The sequence below is a fragment of the Equus asinus genome, chromosome 17 (assembly GCF_041296235.1).
Source record: "Equus asinus isolate D_3611 breed Donkey chromosome 17, EquAss-T2T_v2, whole genome shotgun sequence".
Taxonomy (NCBI): Eukaryota; Metazoa; Chordata; class Mammalia; order Perissodactyla; family Equidae; genus Equus; species Equus asinus.
Window position 1 is genome coordinate 43344818 of NC_091806.1, and position 27779 is coordinate 43372596.

General features: G+C 46.4%; 1 protein-coding gene and 1 long non-coding RNA gene across 2 annotated transcripts in view; one reads left to right on the plus strand and one right to left on the minus strand.

Moving 5' to 3' along the window:
- On the minus strand, positions 1 to 26122 carry LOC139040817 (uncharacterized). The gene is made up of 2 exons (XR_011495170.1): positions 5686 to 26122; positions 1 to 5061 (listed from the first exon to the last, which is right to left on the minus strand). It is a non-coding gene; the product is annotated as an uncharacterized lncRNA (long non-coding RNA).
- The window catches only part of LOC123277996 (ral guanine nucleotide dissociation stimulator-like), a 59215-nt gene that overhangs the window by 2364 nt on the left and 29072 nt on the right, over positions 1 to 27779 (plus strand). The gene's annotated exons all lie outside the window — the stretch shown is intronic.

A 27779-nucleotide genomic window follows, 5' to 3' on the forward strand; every position in this document is an offset into this window, starting at 1 on the left:
CCCAGCCTAGTGCAACCCAGGTCTGGGTGTGAGGCGAGACGCCTGGTCGGAGGTGAGGGTGTCCCGAGTCATTTCCAGAGGAAAGGTGCCACCCTAAGCCGTTAATGGTGTGGCATCTTAGGTATCGGACAGGCGGGGGCTGCTGAGGCAGGATGTTTGTGTGTCTGGACAAAATTGACCCACACTTTATTTTCCAGGTGGCAGCGCTCCCCTTTGGACTTTCCCTCTGGGTTCGGTGCTAGCCTCTTCTGTGAGCTCGCTCTGCCCCTCCTCCTCCCTTTAACTCTCTCCAGGTTATCCCTTCACTTAAAACCTTGCTTCTGGTAACCTGGGAAGCCTGGGAAAGTTGCTGAAGTCCCTGTTGGAGTCGGTATTGTTGGTAATCGCAAGGAGGAAGGGCCTTCCCGCTGAGACTGGGGTGGGGCGGGTTGGTGTTGCTTGCTGGTGGAGAGGGTGGGGATCGAGCCCACCCTTGGGTGGGCCCGCAGCTGTGGCTCCAGCCGAAAGTTACAAAAATGCCTCATGGACCGTGGTTTGTTATAGTGTTCATCATGGCGACCAGATGGCACCAGGAGAAATGGAGCCCCTGGCCAGTGTGAGTCATAGCATTGCAGGAGGGGAGACCCTGGAGGAGAGAGCCCGCCTAAACGGATGCCTGCAGATTGACTTTCCAGAGGCTTAGGAGGAGGAAGTTTTCCAGTGTCGTGTTTCCAGGCCTTGCTCAGGAAGCCCTGTATTCAGGAGGCCATCACTTCGGGTTTTCAGATGAGCTTGAGGGGGCAATCTTAAGTCCAAAGCAGATGCATCCGGGGCATCGGCAGATGTGTTTGACTGTTTGATCCAGGAGCACCAATCTCCAGGCGCATGAATGCCAGCAGGCGCCTCTCCTCTCCTGGGGTGGAGGTTTTTCAGATGCTGCATCTAGGTTGAGCCTCCTGTCATACTAGTTCTTCTGTGCTACGAACCTTGCTTCAAGAAGATTCTTAAGCTGTAGGACGTTTCAATGTGATGCCACAACACCTTGTAGATGGAGCTGGCAGATGGAGCCCAGTGACCCTGTCACCTATCCGCCTACCTGCCTGCGTGCCTGCCTGTGTGTTGGTCGGAGGAATTCTTAGTGTGATGATGTCATCTGTGTGGGAAGGTGTTCAAGTTTGAAATGCCTCAGACGAATACGTAGACAAAGCAGACTGGCAAACTGGGAGGGGGGTCATTGTGCTAGAGTCTGGGAGGGTACAAGTTGGTCATGTGCAAGTTCTGGTAGAAATGGCAGGTCTAGTTTGGGTATTCGGATTGCGTTGTGGATTTCTAAGAGAAGGGAATGGTTAGGGTCCCAGTAGTGATCTTTGATTCATCTTGCTCTGTATGTTTTTTGACTTGAATTTCACCTGATTAGATTTCAGAATAATCTTGGCTTTCAAAGGGGAGGACCCTGAGGTGAGGGTTGTAGGTGAGGGGGAGGGCCCAGCTTGGCACTGGTACTGGGGAGGGGTGGTGGGGGTGAAGAAAGGGAGAGGGTTGGTTGGGTGTTTGTTGCAGAGGGTGGGGGTGGCAGGGAATGTGGGTTGAAGGGGGAATTCTCTGGAGAAAAGATCAGTAGGCAGGGCTCTGAGGAGTTTAATAGAGCTCATGGGCAAAGAAAAGGCTGGTTAATACTAGTAAATTGCTAATGCTAATTGTTGCTTGGAAGCACAGAAATTGCTTGGGAACTTTCTAAAGAGCTTACAACTCTTAAGTGCAAGGGAAAAAGCAAAATTGTTTTGCTCTGCTGCAAGCTGGGGAAGTCTGAATATCAGTCACTTGAAAGAAGGGTGTCCAAACCTTGCATCAGCAGGGGATTAAGGTCCTTCACTGCTTTGCAAGCTTCGTAAGTGGTATATCTGAAGCTGAATGTGTTCGATATTCAGGAGCAGTTAAGTCTTAGGAAAAAAACTTTAAATGCCCAAATTGTGGGCTTTTAAAGTGGTTTTTTTTTTTTTTTTGGTGTGCACTTAAGAGATTAGATGCACTTTTCTGGGTTTGTAACTCATACTTGTTCACCAAGATATTTTGTGATTGAAATTTCTGAGCAAAGTGAAAAACAGTGATCTCTAAAAGAAGTTTATGTTACGTTGTGCCTTATAAACACATCTCGTCTTTGTGGTCAGTATTAATAACAGCAAAAGTTGCCTGCTGTCCTCTCTTCATACTCATTGTAACCAGGAGAACCGAGTAGCCTTTTGTGGTCACTGTAAACTTACTGTAATATTCGGTAGCAAACAATCCACGTGCCCTTGCTAAGGCTGGAGTTAATAACCATTGTATCTTTAGTTTGAATGTTTGTGCCTTTTAATGATCCAGTATTAGAGGGGAAACTGAGCGAAAATCAGTTTGGGGAATAAAAGCAAAACTGGGGTGCGAGGGGGCCCTCACTAAAAGTGATCTGTGTGTAAAAATTAGGGGAAAGATCTGAAAACCCTTCATGATAATACTTGTTTGCGAGGTGCATCTATTGAATTGGTAAATAAATATCTGGGTTTTTATCATGTCCTTCACCTTACGTTCTACTTTAAAAACTTTAAATCCACAATACTTTTTGCCCTTGGGATTTCTTTTTCTGTCTTCTGGGGTTTTTTTGTTGTTGTTTTAACGTTTAAAAATATGTTGGCATCATAGTTCCGTTCTTAACCTGTGACTTGGGCGTGGTATAATTACTGTCATTGGCGTTTACAGAGTGTTAGTCATGGGTGTGTGAGGAAATATGTTCTGGTACGCTGTTGTGAAATTGAAACTGTAAAAGTAGATGGTTAAAGTAATTGTATGTTCTGTACGGTAAGAACTGGTCGTGTTGCATCATGTACGTGATTACTAATCATTTTTCTTCCCCTTTACAGCACAAATAAAAGTTTGAGTTCTAAACTCATTGGAATTGTTGTATTGCTATGTTATGTTTTTCGGCCTTTATCTTTTCTGTAAATCAAGTTGCCTTCATAATGAAATTCGATGTATCTTATTGTAGATTTAGGCCTAAATTCACTTTTCAGTAGCTCCGGCGAATTGGGGTCACTCTGTGGAGTGTGGTAACCTTGAACGGAACTGGAATGTCCTCAATGGTGGGCGGGGAGGCGTTCTGCCCTCTGTTGGGAGTGCAAAACAGATTGCAGAAAATGTCACTGCTGAACCACCTGGCCGCTGAAGGTCAGTGTCAAGGTGGGAGAGTACTTTGTAGTATCCTGGGGGTTTGTCTGGTTACCTTTCCAAATGGTATTGTCCTAAAGGGGACCTATTTTTATTCTCATTTGTTTAGGAGAAGAGAAACAGTCTAAATAAGAGGAGAATGGACGTGGAATGTGTTTTTTTTCCATATTTGTGGGTCTTTGGCACACGAATGTATCTGGGATTTGGGTCTAAGCACAGAAGTCTCAACTCACTAAAGAGTTAGGCTTTGGCTTAAATTTTCTTCTTCGGTGCGTGATGAAAGTTTGGGCTCGATTGTGTAAGCGGTGTCCGAGCTGGCCAAGACTGCCAAGGGCCTGAGTAGAAGCTCTAGGAATCCACAGTTGGGTCATGACTAAATCCATTCTGGGTCCTGGGTGGGGATGTGGCAGCAGCGTGTCATCCTGGGAGCTGATTCCTTGTACTGCTGTTAATGTGTGTACTCAGGCTGTAAGGTTTTGCCTCAGAGGAGACAAACTGTGAGGTGTTGCTGACGAGATGAATACACGAACACCGGTTGCTGTGCAGTAGTCTTCTTCTCTATACTCTATACCCCGAGCTAGCTGGGCTCTTTATTCTTATAGCCCCTAAACAAAGCCGGCCTTTTGCCAAAGCAGTGAGTCAGCGACCTAAGCCTGCACAAGCGTCCCACAATAATGACCTTTCCCCTACACATCTGTTCATAACAGGTTCCTTCATAATGTTTCAAACTCCCAAGGTCCCAGGCTTGCTCCTTTTGAGGAGCTGATAAAACATTCTTGTTTGCAAGCAATGTTTTCCCTGGGGCCTTGTGAGTTCACCAGGCAGAACATTCTGTTTGCAGAAAAGTCCAGCCAGTCTTGTGGATGCCTCGCGTGCAAGAACAACCACATCTCATGCCAGGTCTCCTTCATCTCCCCCTCTTTTGTTAGCATTTTGACGGACAGCATGTGCAACGGTCTTAACGATACTTTTTAGTTGTCGCTTTCTCCAGCGCCGGAAGACTACATAGAGAAGCAAGCATAAAATCAATATTAGCACCAGATTTCCCAAAGAAGTAGACAATAGCGTATTTACATGCCCCAAGGGATTCAAACGTTTTAACCCCTCCTGCAGTCCCTTTAACAGGTCATCCCCAGTCAATTCAGGCAATTCTTTACTGAAAGTGTCTGCAAGAGATTGTTCAAGTTGCATTATCTCTGCAGTTAAATTTTGATGACCCCGTAAAGAGCACTTAATCTTTTCCCATCCTTCTGACATGTTAAAATGCAGTGGGGTGACACATTTGTGTAGAATTCCAATCACATTTCAATATACTGCGCGTAGCAAGAACTGTCGGTTGATCTCCTAACCAAGATACAGTATGTTGCAAGTTAATTACATCTGTAGCTAATTGAGCATCTAAGTCCTTTTGCTGTTGCCGTAAGGCATGAGAGTCTTTATGCCATTCCCTGATAAAGTCTGCAGTTTGTATCTCTTGCTGCAGTGCCAGGCTGGCCACAGCGGCCGTCGCAGTAACGGATGCAACCGCAAGGATAGTCGTGACGATCAATCTCACTAGTCGACGGGAGCGACGTAGAACAACTTGAAGGGCATCATACAGATGTGAAACAGCAATAGAGTCAGACCAAGGACGTGTCAGATTAACAGGCATCCAAAGCTCGGAACGAGCTTTTACAATTATTACAGATTTGTTGGTATCTTTGATTGTCTCCCACCAAGTTTTGTTTACACATTGAGTAAAGACACAATCAGCAGTACAATTTACATATCCCTCTGTAACATTTAACATAATTTTCCCTGATAATAAGGAATAGGGAAATTTGACGCAAGCAGTTGCAGTGTAGGTGTTATTCTTATGCAGATGAACCTGAAAAAGATCTAGAACTTTGAGACACATTTAAGGTAAAATTATTAGTCCATAGAGTCAAATGTCCAGAAACGGCCCACAATTGAAACAAGTGCCCTGCCGCTGAGGTTTCAAGGCAGTAGCCATTTTGGAAATCAATTTATCTTCTTCTTCCTCCTCGTCACTATCCTCCTCAGAATCTGAGCTAGACTTAGAAATCCCATCAGGAGGCTCCAGCGGAGGGGGAGGGAAAGACCCCTCCTTTTCATCTCCTCCTTCCACCGGAACGTCCTCATAATGAGCCTCACTACGACGGGAGTTAACCTCACTGTTTCAAAAATTTCAAGCGCCTGAGTAACGGCGCTACAGAGAGTCCAGAGTTTAAGAGACATAACGTTTCCCCGCTGGTGTTGCTTCCGCAACTCCTTTTGAACTTGCTTCCACTCCCCCAAACTTAACTGAGCCTTTGTCTGATGACGAAACCAATAACAATGGCATTCAATGGCCGAAATAATTCATTCAAGCGCCGAGAGGACGCTTTTATCCCGATGGACTTAAGGAGTCCCTTTATGAGGTCTAAATACGGTGACCTTAGGGAATTAGAATTCCCCATGATTTATTTATTCCCGACAGTCCCCCTTTCACTTTTCCGGGGTGCTTACCCTTTCGGTCTTGTCGAGCCCCGCGACGAGATGTGCCTATTCCCGAAAGTCCCCCTTTCACTTTTCCGGGGTGAAGTCCCTTTCGGTTTTCTCAGATCCTGAAAGTCCCCCTTTCACAATGCCCGGGGTGCTTACCCTTTCAGTCTGGTCGAGACCCACGTTGGGCGCCAGATGTTGCTGACAAAATGAATACACGAACACCGGTTGCTGTGCAGTAGTCTTCTTCTCTATACTCTATACCCCGAGCTAGCTGGGCTCTTTATTCTTATAGCCCCTAAACAAAGCCGGCCTTTTGCCAAAGCAGTGAGTCAGCGACCTAAGCCTGCACAAGCGTCCCACAATAATGACCTTTCCCCTACACATCTGTTCATAACAGGTTCCTTCATAATGTTTCAAACTCCCAAGGTCCCAGGCTTGCTCCTTTTGAGGAGCTGATAAAACATTCTTGTTTGCAAGCAATGTTTTCCCTGGGGCCTTGTGAGTTCACCAGGCAGAACATTCTGTTTGCAGAAAAGTCCAGCCAGTCTTGTGGATGCCTCGCGTGCAAGAACAACCACATTTCATGCCAGGTCTCCTTCAGTGAGGCTCGGAATAGAAGCCACTGTCAGCCTCTGGCTAAGAACACTTGTTTCCCAGGGAGTGGAGAGGAACCCTTGACTGGGAAGGGGAGATGAGACCTGAAACAGGACCAAAACAAAGGGGTGGGAGAGCATGGCCTGAAGACTTACTCCCCTTGGAGAGAGTAGCCCTGGGGCTGGCTGCTGTCCTCCCTCCGGGGGTCTTGTTTGCCTGCCTCGTCAGTCCTTGGTCCTTGTGAACCGCGCGTGCGCGTGCAAAGAGAAACTGCAGTTAGGTGCTGGGGAGGAGGCAGCTGCTGTGCCCATCAGCAAACCGCCTGCCCAGCTCATGGCTCTGCCGAGATGCGCACTGCCATGGGCAGGTTCAAGGCTCCCTTCCCTGCTCACCACCCCGTTCCCCACCCCACAGAACAATCTAGGCCTCCTTTCCTACCTTACCACTTTGCTTTTTACCCCAACCCCACCCCTGCCCACCTGCCTTGCCCTCTTCAGAACTTGTTTCTCGTCTTTTATACCATGGTTAGAAAACTCTTGCTTCCGACCTTGAGGGTCACTCTTTTAAACCCCTCTGTGTAAGTGGCCTGTTTCCTAGCAACTGTGGTGGGCTGATGAAGAATTTGTCCACACGAGTATAAATGTTTGGCACTGGAGAGGTTGTGAAGTGGGGTTTGTTAATGGAGCAGAGAGCAGGCAGTGGAAGGCTGTGCTCACACCCTCCTGGCCTCCACCCAACCCGGGAGCTCCTGAGATGGTGCCGCCTGCCTGATCTTTACCCTCAGATATCCACATGACAGGTGGGATGGGCCACAGGTGTTGATGGCAGCAGTTGGCGATTATCGCTAATCAGCTTGCATCCTCGTGCAGAGATCTGAATTCAGCCTTCCCCCTGGACTCCCAGGGGCGCTGAATGATACAGTGAACCTCAGTGGGCTTATGGCAGTTAGTAGAAAATGGTGATCTGATGCAAATTAAAAGGAGTGGGACATAAGAATAGCAGAAGTAAGTATCAGTGGATGCTCCTCTGTGTGCCCAGGTTGGACACACTGAGAACTGCAGAAATGGCCTGTGTTACAAAGAGGGGGGCTGGGTCAGACAATCACTGACCCCCACTCCACCCTGTCAGCCGCCCTGGGTTTGTCTTAAGTGACTGGCCATTAAGGGACTCCTAGGATCTTTTATGAAGTGCCGGGGCTAACCTCTGTGTGCTGAAGTCCCTGGAGGAAATGGTAACCTCTGGCCTTGCAGAGTACTTCTTGTGTGATGCTGATACTAAATGAAATGCCAAAATAGGCTTACAGGTGTTTGTGGTATGTTATAAATTTTCGTATTTAAAACACAAAAATATACCGATACAGTCTGGAAATGGTAAAATGAACATGGCAAAATAACCCCAAATAAGAAAGACGTGAAGCTGTGTGTCCCCAGGAGTGTGGCCTTGACTCTCCTCTGAGTGGGGTGGCCCTCCACCACCTTCCAGCCTGCCACAGGCCTTCACTCTCCAGGCCCCTCAGCTCTGCACCGCCTTCCCTCGCTTTTAAATAACTCTTGAATTCTCATGTGTACAAAGGGTTTATTGTGAAGTTTACAAATAAGACAATTGAAAAAACGAAGTCCTCAATAATCTTCTAACAAATTATTATTGGCATATTTGCTTCTAGAGTTACTTCCTATGCATAGGACATATGCATTTTTATACAAAAATGGGATTATACTGTAAATTCTGTTTTGCAAGTCTTCTCATTTAATATATAGTGAACATCTTTTCCTGTCATTTGAAGCGTCTTTTTTAGTGGTGACATATTGTTCCATTGTATGACTGTCTCCATTTGAACATTCTCATTTAGGTGACATGTAAGTTATTTTCCAGTGGCTTTTTTGTCTTAGGAAGTAATGCTGTGATGACCTTCGCTGTGCCTCAAACTTGATCACGTCTGTTTTTTCTGTGGGAGACAGGAAAACTAGGTTCCCATTGCTAACTCGCCTTCAGGAGAGGGGTTTCTAAATTAGCATTCTCTCTAGTGAGGTGAACTTGCCTTCACTTTTCCTTAGAAGCTAGGGTATAATCATATTAAAAACCTTTGTTCCTTGGGTGGATCCAGGCTGCTTTACCTGTGGATCTGAGCACTGCTCCTCTGCTGGTGAGATGGAACATCCCCTACGTGTTGGGCCATTTGCACTTCTGGGTGTGCATGTGTGTGAGTTTCTGCTGTTTAATTGCTCATTTTTCTATCGGTTCTTTTGTAAAAGCAGTTACACATGAAGGAAACTGATAATGCTTGGTTATGTTTGGTGCAAATATTTTCCCCAGTTGTAGATTGCCTTTTTGTTTTGTTTATTGTGTTTCAGACACACAAAAGTATGCAGTTTTGCTGAGGTGGTCACTCTGGTTTCTGCACTTGCCGTTAGCTTAGCTCTCTCCTACCCCAAGAGTATGTAACTATTAATCTGTGTTTTCTGTGACACTCGCATGGTTTCATTTTTTACATTTAAATATCTCACCCAGCTGGAGTTTCTTGTGGTCTGCCTGTGTGTGCGTGGCAGGTCTGATGCCCTCTCAGAGCCCCAGAGCTCTCTCGCTCCCAGTGCCCACCTCCCTGTGGCCAGATGGTGGCACAGAGTGGCAAGAGAGCCCCGTCAGCCTGAGGGTTGTCACAATGGGACAGTTCACTGGAGAAGACCTCGGGGGCAGGCAGGATGGTCTCCTCAGGGGATCCTGGTGGTTGCTCCTCTGCGACTCACCATTCCCCCATCTTAACTGGTTTGGACCTGTGGTAACCGGAGTGGGTGGGTGGGTCAAAAGCAGGTGCAAATGCACTGGTCTGGGTCCTACTCCTAACTTGGCCACTTGGCAGCTTTATGACTAAGGAGCAAGTCACTGAAGCTCGCCGAGCCTGTTTTCCGTGTCTGTGAAATGAGGGTCAATAAAGGTAGGATGTGTGTGGCACACAGCTGTTCTTCACCCAGTGCTTCCAGTGACCCCTTCCTCTCCTGTGTTGCCCCCCCTCAGATCTAGCCACTTTCTCCTGGCTCCCTCTCTCCCTCCTCTAGCTGCCTGCCCTGCTCTGGGCCTTTCTTTTTGTAGCGGTGATCACTGTGCATATTCTGGTCTGTTCCGGTTCTCTGTTTAATTTTGCTACTGTTCACATTTCCCTGTATCAGCCGAGTCTACAAACACGCTGGAAGTGGCTTTTTCTCAGCATTGTTAATTCTCCCACAAGAATTCCATGGATGGGCTTCTAGAGGTCTGTGGTGCTCTGAACTTGTATATTTTTCTGTGGAAAGCAGAAGCTTGCTGAAGGATCCGTGCCCATAAAAAAGATCATGAATGAACAATCGCGTTATTTTCTCCCATTGTGCTTATGCTGTGGGATGTTTAGTCAGCCTCTCAGGTTGTAAACAGTGTGTGTTGGCTAACTTCGCTTGTGCCGCTGTGAGCATCTCTAATTTGATGTGCTTGCACACTCCCCAGAGTGGCACTGCCTGGTCGGTGAGCGTGCACAGACTTAGAACTCCTGTCACCGCTCATATACTCTCCAGAAAGCTTACACCTCCTCGTGTGAGTATCTTCATTTCCCTGCATAGTTGCTACCATCAGGTTTTTTCTATTTTATTTACTCATTGCTACTTCCTAAAAAATTTGCGGTAAATTACACGTAACATCAATTTTACCATCTTAACCATTTTCAAGTTTACAATTCAGTAGCGTCAAGTATATTCATATTGTTGTGAATATAACCAATCTCCAGAACTTGTGCATCTTGCCGAACTGAAACTGCATCCATTAAACTACCCATTTCCTTCTCCGCCGACTCCCTGGCAACCCCCTTCTACTTTTCTGTTTCTATGAGTTTGACTACACCAGGTACCTCATACCAAGTGGAATCATACAGCATTTGCCTTTTTGTCGCTGCCTTATTTTCCTTAGCCTAATGGCCCTTAGGTTCATTGATGTTGTAGCATGTGTCAAATTTTTTTTCCTTTTTAAAAGAGCTCAATAATATTCCGTTGTATGCATATACCACATTTTGTTTATCCCTTCATCCATCTGTGAACACTTGGGTTGCTTGCACTTTTTGGTTATCGTAAATAATGCTCTTATGAACATAGCTGTACAAATCCCTTTTTAAGACTCTGCTTTCAGTTCTTTTGGGTCTATACCCAGAAATGGTATTGCTGGATCATATGGTATTTGTCTTTTTAACTTTTTTGGGAATCACCATGCTGTTTTCCAAAGCCACTGCACCATTTTACATTCCCGTCAACAGTTTACAAGGGTTCCGGTTCTCCACATCCTCACCAACGCTTGTTACTCTGTTATTTTTTTATGGCAGCCTTCCTGATGGGTGCGAGGTGATATTTCATCGTGGTTTTGATTTGCATTTCTCCAATGATTAGTGATGTTGAGTGCCTTTTCATAGGCTTGTTTTGTATATCATCTTTGGAGAAATATCTTTTCAAGTCCTTTGCCCATCTTTAAAAATAAGTTATTTTTTACTGATTTGTAAGAGTTCTTTATATATTCTGGATATTAACCCCTTATCAGAAATGTGATTTACCAACTTTCTCTCCCATGCTGTAAGTTGCCTTTTCACTGTTGGTTGTGTCCTTTGATGCACGGAAGTTTCTCATTTTGATGTAGTCCAGTTTATCTATTTTTACTTTTGTTTCCTGTGCTTTTGGTGTCAGGTCCAAGAAATCATTGCCAAATCCAACGTTATGAAGTATTTGTCGCTACTTTCAAAGGTACTTTGGTAGTCAGTCTGTATTTGTGTAATTACAGGCTAGTCTGACTTTTACCACATGATTTATCATCTGCATTTATCCACTTTGACCACTTAGCATTTGAAATTTCCGTATTGATTTTTGTACTGATCATGAATTCTTTGTAGTCAGGAAGATAAACTTTTGCCAATTGTGATTGTCAAACTTATTCTCATTTTTCCTTTTATTATTGAAGCAGAAAGTGTCTACTATACAAGGACTTTTAAGAAATTATCTGTTAAGTCTAATAATGACTAATAAGTCTGTTGGGTTTGTTTCTGACTACTTTTTCTTTAGTAGCCACACATGGATGTGCTCCCAGAGTTACAGTAAATACTTTTCTCCATTTAAAGAGTTATGAATCCAACCTAGGAATGGGTCTAAATTAATTATTTACACGGATAAAGTTGAAATATCAAACTTTTATTGAGTAAACACTGTCTTTGCTATTTTACTCTAGGTCTGTCAATATTAGCTTCTTAGAATTATCTGCCTGCATCTGTTTCTAGAATTTTTAGTCTCTTTTTATCGTTTCTAATCAAATACAATGAATTTTAGTGACTGTCACTTAATTAATGCTTTAAAATCCATAAGTCGAAGCTGTGATGCCCCTCAAGGTAAGACGTTCTCTCTCCTTGTCGGAACTTGAGTACACAGAACTGGCTTAATCTTGGCTTCATGACGTAACGTGGCTGTCTTTTATTGACTTCCTTGATGTTTTTCATAATGTGGTAAGCATTTCTGAATCTTCTATTCAGTATAAAAACTGGGACCTTAGACAGTAGCTTCCTCCACCTATGTGGTCGCCTCCCGCCACCCCAGGCCAAGGTGATCGTCATTCTGAATACTGGCTTTATCTTTTACTTGGTTTCTTCATATAACTTAAAAAAAAGAATTCTTACCTAAATGTGGTTTTTAAAATATATATTTTCATTTTAGTTATTTCTAACTTTATACAACACATATTATGTTGTACGTAATCTTCTGGAATTTTTCTCATTTGATATGGCATTAAGGTTCATCTCCTGCCTGGTGTGTATTTCCTTTGGTTGCTTGCTGGGGAGAGGCCATCGTGTGACTCTGCCCCAGTTAGTTCATCGATTTTCCCATCGCTTCTCTTATTCTAAGTGCAATTATGTAAGTGATTGGGGCTGCTTGCTTCTTACACAGAATTAAAACTTGAGCGACAAAGTTGGCACTGCCTATCCTGTCCCCCCACCGCCAGTGGTGCCCAGTGTTACCCCTTTGCTGTGTTTCCTGCCAGACCTTTTTCTGTTCATTTATTTCCACATCTAAAAGAGAGATTGTTTTCTTTTCTTTTTATTTTCTATATAAGTGGGGAAAATACCTCTGTAAAACTGTGTGTCATTGTTGACTTGCTTTTTCAGTTAACAGTGTGAGACTCATATGAGTACAGACGGAACTGCCATCGTTCCGTTAATCACCTGCGTGCTGCTCCTTAACGCGGATGTGCTGTGAGGGATTTAGCTGTTCTGAAATTGATGGACTTTTAGACTGTTTCCAATCTTTGTGAAGTGGCAACAATACTGTGTGATCATCACAAACACCCCCTTGTGCCCACGCGTGAGTGGTTCTCAGAGTAGATACCGAGGAGTAGAATTGCTGGGTCCTGGGACGTGAATCGGACCTGTTGCTATATTCTGCCCTTTTGTCCCCCGGAGTGGGTGTACAAATTTGCCTACCTGAGGGTAAGAGTATCTGCTTGTCCATATCCTCTTCGACACTCTACACAGCAAACTTTTCCATTTCTGTCAGTTCCCTTGTTTGATCTGTCCGTGTGTTCACAGTGACCTACCGAGACTTTAATTGGTTCAATGGATTCTTGGCATCTGTGGGTTTAACACCTGTGGGTGTAAAGCTGATGGGAGCCACAGGTTCCTGGACACATTATCATGTTCCTGAGGTGTAATTTTTTAAATTACTCATGTCTTGAGGCTGCTGAGGATGCCCAGCCTAAACTCTGCATCCGTGTCACACTGTGGCTTTCTTCTCTGCTTATCTCTGCATTGCAGCAAGTCCTCTGAAGGGACCAAAATTTTGCAAATTTAGGTAAGGCCATGACTAATGTTGCTATATTATATACTGTTGTATGGCTGGGGCTATGGAGTGTATATTAGTGGCAGAATTTATTTTAATCTCTTTATAAATTACTGGTCTTGTATTTAAAATTCAAACACTACAGAAAAACAGTAGAAAAAAATTCCTCTATGATTCCTCTCCCAAGGTAACGACTAATAGCAACTTAATTTATTTTCCTTCCGTGGACATACTAATATTTATCCTATTACTATCTCCTTTAAAATGGAATCATACAATATGTACTGTTCTGCAACTATTTATTATTTTCATGGCTCCGTAATATTTAATCTTGTGCATGTTGCTATAGTTCTTTTAACCATTTTCCTACTGATGGGGTTTTAGGTTATTTCTGGGGTTTTCTGACCATTGCCAACAGTGCTGCCGTGAGCATCTTAAAGTGCCTCTGTGCAGATGCTCATGGGTGCCCTGGGCTCGTGAGGCCTGTTTTCACAAGCTCCAGGGTTCACACCCGCTCTGGCACAGCCCATCAGCGCTCCCTCCCTCGTGCTGTCTGGGTCTGAGGTGCTTGGTCTTCTGAGGTGAGTTGAGAGTTTCTGCTGCCAAAGTCGATGACTGCCGGCATTCTCCTATGTGCTGTGGAATTCAGGTAAAACTGTTCAGTTGCTAAAACTGCTCGTCTGTACAAGAATTTAGCATAGGATGGTGCCAGACTTATTTTAACCCCAAACCAGAATGGACCCAATAAGCCTCAGAGTCCACTTCCTGGTGGTCTTTCCCCTAAGCAGCTTAAAAACAAATTGTTCTAGGAAAGCGGTTAAGGTATTTGCAAAAAGCGATGTTCAATGACAGCTTGCTTGTTGGGGCTGTTGAAATCTTCTCCCCTGGCATTGTCTGCAGGTGTTTCTAGGCCTCAGTGGAACAGGAAGTCCCCTCCTGCCCTGCCGCACAGCACAGCTTTGGCTGCTTTCTGGTTTACGTACATGCTACCTCTCTCCTTTAAGAGGCCACCAAGTGCCAGGAACACGGTATGGACCCCACTCTGGCTCTTACAGGGTCCCAGGGAGCTTTCTGTGGGGAACTGCAGGGCCCAGGATCTGCCCCAGTGACCTGGTTCTCTCCCCTCGCAGCCTCTGGGGCGATCTGTGCACTGTCCCTCTTACTTTTCTGTCGATGTGACAGCTGTGTGACCCACCAACTGTGTGTCAAAGCAAGGCCCTGCCTCTGCCCCTGCTGACCCCAAGGGTAAAGGCTCTGTGAGTTTTCTTCCAATTTATTTAACTGAGGGGTGTGAAATGTTCCAGGTGATCCCTGCGCGTGGTGACAGTTCAAACCCTGTCAGAGATACGGTGAGGTTTCTCTCTACTCCCCGCTTCCCTTCCCACAGAGGCAACTGTTGTGGCCAGTTGCTGGTTTCTTTCTAGAGAGTTCTGTGTCCATATTTCGCTACAGTGGTCCTGGTATACTGCATACCCTGGCTTGCACTTTGGGTTGTGCAGTTAACGGTATGTCTAGGAGCTCACTGCGATCTGTATTTATGGTCTGCATTGGGTTTTTCAGTGCTGTATGGCAGTCCATGTTGCATCATCCATTTCTCTTTCAGGGAACAATTGGGTTGTTTCTAGCCATTTTTATTGTGTATAAGGCTATCCTGGGTACCTGTCTACATGTGTTTTTATGTATAAGGGCAACTCTGACTGTGTGGGAAAGTTTCCTTTCAGGGGAATTCTGGGTCCCAGTCCATGTACCTTTCTAAATATGAGGGACGCCGCCAGCTTACACGTCCTTAGGGAAGTTGTTCCAATTGACATTCCCTACACCTTTACCGACATTGTGTTCTTGAACTTGGTGATTTATAAATATGAGAAGTAAAAATAGCATTTCATGGTTGTTTTGATGTGTATTTCTACTGGGCTGTGTACTTAACTGATTTTTGAGCTCTTTATATATTAAAGAAATTAACCCTTTGTCATTTGTGTTGAAAATACTTCCCCATTTGTCATTGATCTTTTTAAATTTTATGCTAAAACCTTGCTGTTTAGAGTTTTAAATATATACATACTCATTTATCAGTGTTTCCTTTTATAGCTTTTGGATTTTATGAGTAGTTTAGAAAGGCTAATCCAGCTCAAGATTATTTTTTTTTGTTAAACTCCATGTTTTGTCCCAGTTCTTTTAAGATTTTATTTTTATTTTCTATTTGACTCTTGGATCTATCTGCACTTTGGTGTAATGAGTGTTTTAGGAATAGTTAGCCATTGTCCCTACATAATTTACTGATGAGTACGTCTGTTCACCATTGATCTGTCAATTCATGTGCTGGTTCCAACTTTAAATATCGTAGTTCTCTACTCAATACATGGTAAGGACAGCCCTACCTCATTACTTCACTCTTCCAGAATTTTCCTGGCTATTCTTCCACGTTTACTTTTCCTTCCCTGCAATGTCTTCATGCTGTTGTCTTCCTGGGCGAGAATAAGATGTGTCTTTTCATTGCTCAGGTGTGCTTAGTGGGGCTCTGTAGTACGTGGAAAGCTGTGATCAGTGATGCTGGTCTTGGTCTGTCTGCCCTGGTGTCCGGGTGTCCTACCCTGTCCCCTGGCAGCCCCCATGCCCATCTTAATGACCACCCCTGTCACAGAGCACCTTGTGTTTTTTGCTGTGCCTAATGATTACTAGCTACTGTCAAACTGACAGTGTCCAACTCAGTGGACTTGCAGATGCAATGCTCCTGAACACACTGGCCTGCTGAAAACGCCCGTGCGTTTGTGCAGACTCAGCTTGGGGAGTGAATTGGGCCTGTTCTACGTGGAGGCCGGGAGGGTTTCCTTCTCTACCTCTGCCCCTGTGTGCTGGCTCCTGTCACTGGGAGGTTGTGTACCCGTGATGTCTATATGGAATCCTGTTCTGGTGGCCAGCACCTGACCCCACGCTCGACCCCTGAATGGCCTTTTTCTCCTGTCCACAGCCGACTGGAAGTGTTTACAAAATGGGTCCAGTGCTTCCCTGCCTTATCAAAGAGATTACGCAGACCAGAATTTGCCATTTCTTCAGTGACCCAAGGCCACTCTCATGAACAGGTTGTCCTGTGTGGCACAAAGTGGTTCCTTTCGGGGCTGCTGAGGCGGGGGCCATTTGTCCCCTCACTAACTGTCCTCACTGGCCCAGCCATTCTAGTTAAGGGGCTCCTGTCACTTTCTTGGGGTCAGCCCACCCGTCCTTTACCGGGCTCGTGTGTGTTGTAGTAGAGGCCGAACTGAGGGTGCCTGGAAGTGAGACAACCAAGCCTTTGCTCCAGCTGCACCCCTAGGTCGGAGGTGGCCTGCATCTCTTCAGAAGTAATGTGTGCGGGCCTTTTTTTTCTTTTTCTTTTTTTTATTGAGTTATTGATAGGTTACAATCTTGTGAAATTTCAATTGTACATTAATGTTTGTCAGTCATGTTGTAGGTGCACCACTTGACCCTTTGTGCCCACCCCCCACCCCACCTTTCCCCTGGTATCCACTAAACTGTTCTTAGTTCATAATTTTAAATTCCTCATATGAGTGGAGTCATACACAGATTATCTTTCTCTCGCTGGCTTATTTCACTTAACATAATTCTCTCAAGGTCCATCCATGTTATTGCAAATGGAATGATTTTGTTCTGTTTTGCAGCTGAGTAGTATTCCATTGTATATATGTACCACATTTTCTTTATCCATTCGTCTGTTGCTGGACACTTAGGTTGCTTCCACGTCTTGTGCGAGCCTTTTTCTTTTCAATCAAACTCTTTTGCTTTCTGATGATTTTTTCTGACTTACTATTGAAATATAGTAGGATGCTTTTCTGTTTTCTAAGACATTGTTGTGCACAAATATGATTATTTCCTCAAGGGAATTTCTTGGCAGTGATATTACTGGCTCACAGAGTGTGCCCAGTGTGAAGGTTCAACTCAGGTTGCCAAGTGTCCTCCTTAAAGTGGGGCACAGCTCAACCTTTGCCAGCCAGCAACATCAGCGGCTCTCCCATCCTTTTCCTGGCTCTTTTTGTTTTTATGTTGACTGATTGGAAGGCAAAAAACAGTGTCTCCATGGTTTAGCTTGTACCTTCTGCTTCTGTGAGGCTGAATGAGCACTGTTTGTGTTTGTGGCTGATCTCTGCATCTGCTTTGTGCTTGTGCGAACTCCTCACATTGAGGACGCTTACCCTCATACGTCACAGAATGTTCTTCAAGTCTGTAGTTTGCCTTTTTAATTTACATGCGGGATCTTGCAGACAGTTTTTCATTTTGTAGTCAAGTCGATTTTTATTATCATGCTTTCGTCCTTTGGTGTTATGCTGTGTTTTCCACTGGTTCCTTTGTGGTTTTGTTTTTGACATTTAACTCTTTCATTGATCTAGAAGTTGTTTTGGTTACAGATGAGATAAGAATCTAATTTAGTTCTTTCAAAATGGCTAGTCAATTTTCCCAACACCGTTCGCTGAATAATTCTGTTTTTTCTACTGATTAGAAATATCACTTGTTAATTACTGTTAATTAAATACTTTAATATAATTGAGTCTGTTTCAAGTGTATTCCACTGATCTGTCTTTCCTCATAGTCAACCCAATGTTTTTATTATTTTAGCCTTATAATATCTGATTTGACTATATGGTAATAGAGGTCCCTGTTATCCTTTTTTAAAGTATTCAGATTTTTATTGGAATTGTATTTCTTTTATAAATATATCACACTACTAAGACTTTCTATTTAGGAACTGGCCTCCCTGTTCCTTCAGGGTAGGATGATTTCCATGTCCCTCAGGCATTTTAGACCTCTCTTATGCCAGTTACGCACATTTATGAAGTTTGTTCCTGGAAATGTTATATTCTGTATATATATATGTATATATTCTGGCAATACAGCATCTCGGCTAAAAGTGTAGGCTTTCCAGTCAGATGACCCTGCTCTCATGCTGGACCCGCCTCTTACTTGTTATCTGTGTGACCATCTCTCTGCTTCAGTTTCCCCATCTGATAGAGGGGATAATCATATTATCTACTAAGAAGCAGGGTGAGGGTTAATGAAATACCATGAGCATAGTGCTTGGTGCTCTCCTGACAGCGAGCGAGCACTGTTCTCTTGGGGTTTCCAAGAAAGTGACAGTCATCTGTAATGATGACATTGTCCCTGTGATGCGTTCCACTTTTCATGCGTCTCCCTCCTGCCGTGTTGGTATTGGCTGTAATTACTAATAAGCCGTGAGCACTGTGGTCTTGTTCCCACCTGAGCCTCTAGTGGGGTCCATCACAGTGGAGGAGGAGGGGCGGGCTGGGCCCCGGGAAGGGCGCATAACCCCTAGCAGCCCGCATCAAGTCACCCAAGGGGTGACTGTCCTGCTGGTGGTCCTCAAGACCAGTTGGGTGATCTTCCAATGGACATTTTAAATTTTAATATTTATTTATTGTAACAGGTATTTGAAAATGTCTGGTTTCCCATTCGTGGTGGTAATTATAAAGTTTCCTTTTAAAGTAAATTTCTTTTTTCTGTTTTTAATTGAAATATCATTCACAATACCATAAAATTCACACTTTTGAAGTGTCCAAATCGGTGGGATTAGGCTGTTCACAGTGTTGTGCAACCGTCACCGTTGTTCGTTTCCAGAATGTTTTCATCGTCCCAAACAAGTTCTCTCCCCATAGAACGATAGCCTCCCATCCCCGCTCCCTCCCCTGGTCCCCTTTGTTATACTTTCTGTCTCTGAATTTGCCTGTTCTTGGTACTTCCTCTAAGTGGAATCAGACAGTGTGTATCCTTTTGTGTCCATGTTATTTCACGCAGCATAATGGTTTCAAGGTTCTACCTTGTTGTGGTGTGTAACAATACTTCATTTCTTTTTATGGCTGAATAATATTTCATCGTATGTAAACCACATTTTGTTTATCCATTCATCAGTTGGATATTTGAGTTGTTTCCACTTTTTTGGCCATCATGAGTAAGGCTGCTATGAACATTTGTGTACAAGTTTTTGTGTGAACATAAGTATTCAATTCTCTTTAGTATATACTTAGCAGTGGAATTGCTGGGTCATATAATACTCTGGGTTTAACTTTTTGAGGAACCACCAAACTGTTTTCCAAAGTGGCTGCACGATGTTACATTCCCACCAGCAGTTTATGAGGGGTCCGGTTTCTCTAGAATCCTCCTAACACTTGTTTTTGTCTGGCCTTTTGGTTATAGCCATGCTCATGGGTGGGAGGTGGCCCCTCAGAATTTTGATTTGCATTTCTATGATGACCAGTGACGTCAGGCACCGTTTCATGTACTTGTTGGCCGTGTGTCTGTCTGTCTTTGGACAAGTGTCCATACTGATGCCTTGCTCACTTTTTAACTGGGTGTTTGTCTTCTCATTGTTGAGTTGTAAGAGTTCTCTACTCTGGATACTAGACACTTATCAGACATATGATCTGCAAATATCTTCTCCCATTCTGTAGGTTGTTGATTCCACTTTCTTGATAGTGTCTTTTGACATAAAATAAATTTATATTTTAAAAAGGAATTGATTTAAGGAAAAAAGTATAGGACTGACTGTACTCAGATGTGGCATAAAAATCTGAAGGTATCATGTGAATGACTAAGGTGTGGAGGGTGTCCCCTGTGAGGCCACAGTCGCCTGGAGGCAGCGAAGAGGGTGAAGCTGAAAGGAGAAGCGCTGCCCGGGGTCGGCAGTGCGAGGTCAGCGGCTCCCCTGCTGGGTGCGCTGCGACCGTTGTGTGTTCGATGGCTCGGAAGCGGTTTTGTTTTTAAGTCAGTAATAGATACTGGATGTATTAAAATGTCCTTCCTTCATCTTTTGGGATAAGCATCAGGTTTTTCCCTTTCATCTTCTGACGATTAACCATATTAATGGGATATTAAGCCCTCCTGTGATTTCTGAGACAAACCGCTCCCGGGCCTGGAACTTTGGTGACACAGAAATGAATGAGAAGGCCCACTCTGACTTCAGGGTCTCGTCAGGCAGGTTTGGTGTCACATTATCAGGAAAGGCAGAGACACAGTCAAGAGCAGTGGCTAAGAGGACAGCTTTGACAACTTGGTCTCTATTCCCTGCTTTGCCACTTAACAGCATGTGATTTGGGCCAAATTTCTTAAATTCTTGAAGCCAGTTTTCCCTTGGTTTGTGTGACGCTGCAGCGAGGTGGCACGGTGCAGGTGCCCAGTGAGTGAGGGGCGCGCTCTCTCCTGTCCCTGTGGTGACAGAAACACCGCAGGCAGGTGCCCAGGCGACTCTGCAGGGATCGCACAGCCTGGAGTGTTCTGTAACACCGCCCAGGGCCGCCGCTGCTTTCTGGAGGTTCAGGGCTGCTTTGAAAACTTTGTCAATTTCTTCCTGAGTCACTGGGCTGGTCAATATCTATTTCATCATAAGTTCATTCTTCAAAGTGGTGTTTTCTAAGAAAATTGCGTTTTCATGTTTATTAGTCTAGAATATCTATTTACATTTTCATATCCTCTTTATGAATAGTTTTTTCACTTTGTTCTTATTCCTAGTTTCTCTTGCATAGACTTCCAAGAAATCTATTTTATAGGGCTTTTCAAAGAAGCAGCTTTAGATAAAATAAGCCATGCTCCCGCTTTCATTTTGTAATCCATTGACTTCTACCTTTATTTCATTAATTCTTCCCTCTGCTTTCCTGGGATTTTGTTTTAGGCCCCTTTTCTGGAGTCCTGCAGTGCATGCTTCATTCATGTTCAGACGCAGGTACTTTGAACGGTGGAAAGGAGAGGCGAAGTGTGGTGACGGAGGCTGTGGCGTGGCAGCCCCCTCCAGCCCTGCCGTGCCGTCACCGCTGTGACATGGACAGGGTCCTCCGTGTTGAGGTGTGGGGCCACCCAGGAGGGTGTGGGCATTTTTAATTGTGAGTCCTTCTAGTTGAGGCATGTGGGACACGGAGTCGACATGGCCTAATGAGCGGTGTGACGTCCATGCCCAGAATCTGAACCCTGGGCCACAAAGCGGACGGCAGGAACTTCACCCCACGGTCATGGGTCCAGCTCCCACGTTTGAGGCTTGTTTGGGAAAGCAGAGACTCCAGAGACATTGGAGGCGGCACCTGAAGGGGGAGGCTGACAAGACAGGAGTCAGGCCATCAGGGTCTCTGGGAGTGGCCCATGGAGCCGAGAAGGGCCGGCCCAACACCCTCCCTCAGGTATCCCCCCCTACAGCATCGTCTGCCCCAAGTCCTGGAACACTCTTCTGCCAAGCCCCCTCCCACGACACACCCCCGGTCCAGGGCCCCTCAGCCAGCCTAGCACACATCCTCCACGATTCAGCTTCTAGGTAGGGCAGCCAGGCCCTGCTTCCCAGCCAAAGGAGACTGCAGGCCAGGCCACTCCTTTCTGCACCAATCTCCCCCCTGTCTTGGTCCCTTTCTCAGGAAGAGACCTCTAGGGGAAGGTTAGGGCCACATCGATGTGCCCTTGAAGGTGTCCATCCAGATAAAGCTTTGAATTGCATCACCAACAACACTTGAGCTTGTGTGAGCAAAGGAGACATTTAGGAAGCAGAGCAGGGGCTGCTGGAGCTGCGGGATGGGGAGAGCCTCGGTCAGGGCCTTTAGCCCTGGGCAGAGCCCGAGAAACACCCCTCAGCCTCCTCCACCAGGAACGCCCTGTCCCCCTGCTGCCACCACCCACCTTGGGGACTCACGTTCAGTATGTGCAAGGGAGGGGACTCTGCTTCCTGCTAAACAGTCCAAAGGAAGGGAAGGGGGGCCCTCCCCTCCTTCCAAGTCAGCTTATGCGGGGTCCACTTCCTCCGAGGCTGTGGGGCAGGCCATGGGCGGCAATCTCTCTCTTCTCTCACACAGGATGGAGCCCCCCAGTCAGAGACCATAGGTCATCACAGAGAGGAAACAGGACCTTCCCTGGAGGGAGGGAGAGGAGCTCCCCTGGACAGGGAACAAGCAAGGCTGGAGAGAAGGGGGACCACGCAGAAGGGCTGCCATGGGCTGGGGCAGTGCCACAGCGGTGTCACTACACACACACACACACACACAATTTTTACCCTCTGAGGTAGTGGAAGTGTTGCCTATCTTTATTACAGAAATGAGTCCCAGTATTGATGTATCCTAAAGTATGACATTGTACTCCACAAGCTTAGACAATGTTATGTGTCTATTAAATCTCAATTGAGCTGGAACAATTTCTCAGAAAGGAGGAAAAGACCACTTACAGAATGACAGAAGATATTTGCAAGTCACATTTCTGCTGAGGGGTGAACATCTAGAATATGTGAGAAACTCATACAACCCAAAACCCAAAGAAATAAATTTACCTCACTGAAAAATGGGCAAAGCAACTTGAACAGAGGATTCTCCAAAGAAGACAGGTCAGTGGCCAAAGTCTAGGAAAAGATGTTGAACATCCATCACCCACCATAAACAAGTGCAAATCAAAAGGAGATGTCACGTCACACCTGTTACCACGGCTCTCGTCACACACTCACACAAAAGATAGTGTTGGCGAGCATGTGAAGACATTGGAACCCTGGTGTATCCTGTCGTGCTAAAGGTAACATTGTGCAGCCGCTATAGGAAACTCTACGGAGATTCCCCAAAAGGATTCAACCTGGAAATCACATACACTCCACTAATTCCATTCTTAGGTATATATCCTCCAAATTCCAAACCGGAACCTGAAGGGACACAGGCACTCCCATGTTCTTGGCAGTGTCGTTCACAAGAGTCAAGCTGTAGAAACGACCTAAGTGTCTGTCCACGGATGAAGGGGTACAGAAACTGGGGCACAGACTTAGAAGGTGTAGCCGCCCCTGACATAGGAAGCGTTAATAATCACTGGAAAAGGCTTGCCAACAAACTGTGACCCGGAGGTGAGAAGGCCAGTTAGACAATGACGGGTAAGACCTCCAGGGGGAGGCAACCCAAGCCAGGCACCGGTCGCCCGGGGGCACAGATGGAGACACAATATCACGCGCAGGAGGGGCCGTTGCCTAGGAGGGCTTGCATGCTCCGAGATAAAATATAGGAGCACAGCAATAACATGATAATATCAAAACAGAGGCCGAGGGAGGGCTCCTTGAGAAATCACTAAGAATTCTTGGCATTTGCTAATTACATTATTCAGAACACCTGTGTATGTTTAACAGATGTAAGCTATGTATACATTGAAACACTGGTTATAATAAACTCAGAGTGGCCGTCAGCCCTCTCCGCATCTATCCTGATGTGTACATTGGATTGCAACACCGACACAAGGCAATATTATTTCGCCTTTGTAAAGAAGGAAATTCTGCCATAGGACACGACGTGGATGAATCCAGATGACATTATGTTAACGGAAGAAGACAGTGACAGAGGGATAAAGAATGCATGGTTCCACTCCTAAGGGCTACCTAAAACAATCAAACTCACAGAGGCAGAGACTATGACGGTGCTTGTCAGGGTGGCGGAGGAGAAAACAGTGAGCCGCGTTTCCACGGCTCGTACAGTACACAAAGTGTATGGAGGGAATCCTTTCATGACACGAACAACAGAACATTTTATAAAGCAGAAAGCTGCCTAACACTGTTGCCCTGGCCCTGGTCTTGCCCTCCACTCTCCTCATATTTGTATACTCAACATATTTATACTTGAATCCAAATTTACAGAGTTATTCTAAAGACAGGATCACCCTAACTGGGCAGTCACTTTGCATTGAACATGAATAATTCTCCCTGCCCTTTCCAATGTTTGAGGGGATGATTTCAATGGCTGCCTAGTGTTCCTTATCATGTCTCGTACATAACTAGCTGTTTCCATTGTCCCTGTCATCATCTTCCTCCAGCAAACATCTCTGGATGGTGTCTGGAAGTGGAGTTCAATTGTTCGCAGCTCCAGACAGCTTCCAAATCTAGAATGCTTCACGGAGCTTCTGGAGCACTTTCACTTTCTCCTTTGCACTTCGGGTGGCAGGCATTGACACCAAAACTCATCTCCCCCTCTACACTGGGAGCTCCTTCCAGGGCAAGATGCCTCTCCGTCACTTCTGCCACCAACTCTTAGCACAGTGCCTGACATATGGGAAAACCTCAACAAACATTCAAAACACACAACAAATCTTGAAAGGTGACTCATTGTTGCAGAGAACTTCAACTGTCCATCAAAATCCATCCACCACTTCTTGGGGCATGGGGCTGCATGCCGTGGTCCAGCCTCCGTGGTGGCCGATGACCACTTCTTTGCCGAGGGAAGAGAAAAGGAACTGACTGTTTCCGCTCTGGACCCAGCTGATAACAACCTCCTGCGTGAATTTCCTTCTGTTCTTTCCAATCATGCTGATGGATGCAGATGAGGATCAGGTCCGAGGGAGGGAGAAGGCACACGATGGAAGAACCATGTGTTCCTGCAGGCCATGCAAAAGATTGTGGTCCCTCCACTCGGAACACACACCATGCACTGGTATCTGGGAAAATAGTGCTACACTCCTGTAATTTGGGCTGAGTTTCGATAACTCATCACATGCCAGCAAAAGTCTCAGTCACAGGACTAACTTTAGTCGTGATCCACCTAGCACATTGCAAACGATGGAAGTCTATTTGGCTCTAAGGACAGAGCCGGTCAGTGGTGGGATGGATCTTCATTCCACACCTGTGCCCCGAGCACGCAAGAGCACTGCTGCTGAAAAGACCCAACAAGCTCGTGCCCCCCAGATAAAGATCTGGAAGGGTAGCTGGCCAAAACCACGAAATGAAAACCACAGGAATGAAAGGAGCAGACGCCACCAGGAAAACAAGCCCATGCTGATATGGAGCGCCGGGTCCAGATGGAGAGGGGCCTGGATGGCTGCCACGAGGTGACGTTCATATTTGCAGCAGCATGACAAGGAGCCAGCCCTGCCTCAAGCCAGGGCTCCGTAGCCTGTAGGAACGCCCAGCAGTGCAGACTCTTGGAGGCACAAGTGAGGTTGGCCAGAGAGGAGGTTAGAGAGCAGGGCAGCGTGGCTAGAAGGAGCTTGGCTGGAGAGTCAGGGAGGGAGGAGAGGGGAGAGCAAGACCAGGGCCAGGGGCAGGGCAACGGCGTTAGGCAGCTATCGTTATTGCTGTGTGACAACCCTTCCCCATCTTTACGGGCTTAACCAACGAACGTTGATTATGTGACAGTGGCACTGGACCAGGAATCCAGCAGCGCTCAGCTGGGAGCCTCTGCCAGATGCTCTCAGGGAGTGAGGCTGTGCTCTGAACTGAGGCAGGATCTGCTTCCCTCCCCCTCTGAGCACACTCTGGGTCCTGGAGGGACCCCTTGAGACTGGAAGCCTGAGTGCCCCTCTGTCGGTGGGTCTCCTTCAGGGCCAGGCCTCAGCAGCCTCTCTCGAGCACAACCCAGAACACACAGGCCTGTTCCCCACAGTGAGGGATCAGAGAGAGAGAGAGAGAACAGCTGAGAGTGAGCAGGAGGAGAGCCCTGGACTGTTTGGGACCCAGTCTCAGAACTGGTTTCGCATCACTGTGCCCTCTTCCACGGAGTAGAAGGGAATCACGAACTTCAGGCCACACTCAAGGGGAGTGGATTCCAGCAGCATGTGTAGACCGAGCAGAGGGGATCACAGGAGGCCATTGAGGGAGAAGGAGAGCACCTCACAGGCTCAATGCCCTGGGCAGAATCACAGTCTAGTTCAAGGTGGAGCCAGGTGTGAACCCAGCTCGGCATCCTCAAGGATGGGGCCCTGGCTGCTCCCAGGCTTCCTCAGGGGGCTCTGAAAAGGTAGTGCTGCTCTAACTGCAGTCAGAAATGGAGAGGGCAGGGGGCTGAGACTGAGAAGTCGGCAGCCTGGTCGTGCATTTGGCAAGTTTCTTCCTGAGGATGAGCCCAGGGCAGGCGAACACTTGAGTGTTTCCCATCCATGTCAGGCCTAGGATGGAGGGAGCAGGGGCCACCTTTGCTGAGCTCATGCTTATGCACTTCTGAACTCAATCCCACGCTGGAGAATTGGGAAACTGAGGCCCATAGACAGGTAAGCACTGGCCCATGGCACATGACAGACAAGAGTCCAAGCAGAAGGAAGTATTCTGATATTCTAGGGCAAGACTCGAACCCTTCCAATAGGCTTTGTGGTGGACAACAGAAACCGTCAGTTCTTGGGAAGCTCTTGCCCATCCCTTCCTCTGTGGAAGCTGTTTCCTCCTGGGCATCCAGGACGTGAGCAGTGACACACACGTACACACAGAGACCTTAGACGGAAGGGCGGACTATGGGGTGGGCTCAGAAGAGAGGCAGACACAGGGGAGGAGAGGAGAGGAAGAAAAAAGCGGTTAGAGGCATTCCCTACATGGGACACCGCTCCTCCAATTTCACAGGTATTCTCCCACTCGGGCCTGAGGGCATCTCCAAGGAGTGTGGGCTAGGGTAATCCACCCCATGCAGACTGGAGGCAGAATGGCCCCACGGGGGAGGCACCATGGCTTCTCCAGGATGAGGAACAGGGAAGAAGGAGCACTTGTGTCTGCGTCTGTCTCAAAGCTGGGACCCTGGCTGCACCCAGACCTTCTTGGAGGCCTGTGGAGACAGGTGGTTTGGGAATCCTGGGGACACATATGATACTGCATGGAAAAGGGGGCGAGCAGTGCCCTGCCCAGAGGACTGCTTGCATGGGTGGTATGAGAAGAGGTGGCTCAGATCACAGTGGTCTCCAGGCAGTGATGTAACCTCTTTCACAACAATGCCCACAGTGCAGGGGCCTCCTGTAAACAGGCACCCAGATCCTCACACTCAGCTCACTTGACTGGAGACAGCTGCTACGGAAAGATGTTTTCCTGCTGTATCCTGCCTTACCATGTCTATGGTCCCCAGACGACCCGGAGCCATAACCCTTTTACTCATTTTAAAGGGTGGCTCACCTCTCATACACCACACCTATGGCCGTTTGCCAGGAGGTCATCAAAGGTAACACGAGGGGGCCTACATCGGGCTATCCAGCTCAGGCCACCTCTGTGAGCCCCCACTGAACGGCCCCCACCCTCTCCCTTCCGTGGGGGGGATCCTCACTTGGCGGGAACTGCTGGGTGTACAGCTGATCACCTGGTGCTGCTGCCATCTTCACATCCCAGGACAGGGCTGGCACCATGGAAAGGGGATTCCCAAGTTGCGTCTTAACTGGGCCAAGTTTCCTTCAATTCTTTTTCTGATGGGAGTCACCTTCGTTTATAGCATTACGTAGTTTCAGGGGTTCATCATTATATTGCGATTTCCGTGTAGATGACGTCGTGTTCACCACATAACGACTAATGACAATCCATCACCACACACATGTGCCTAATCACCCCTGTCACCCTCCTCCCTCCCCACTTCCTCTCGGGAACCCCCAATCCAATGCCTATCTCCTGTGATTCTTTGCTGCCGTCATCCCTGATTTATGAGAGTAGTCACAAGGCTATTGGACTTTCTCCCTCTGAATTATTTCACTTAGCATAATACCCTCCACGCCCATCCATGCTGTCACAGAAGGCCAGATCTCCTCCTTTCGGATGACTGAGTAGTATTGCACGGTGTATATATGCCACATCTTCCTCATGGGCAACTAGGTTGCTGCCAAGTCTTGGCTATTGTGAAATATGCTGCAAGTTACAGAGGCATGCTGACATCTTTACCCATTCGTGTTTTCACATTCTTGAATACATACCCTGTGGTGGAACAGCTGGGTCATACTGTAGTTCCATTCTATATTTTCAGAGGAATCTCC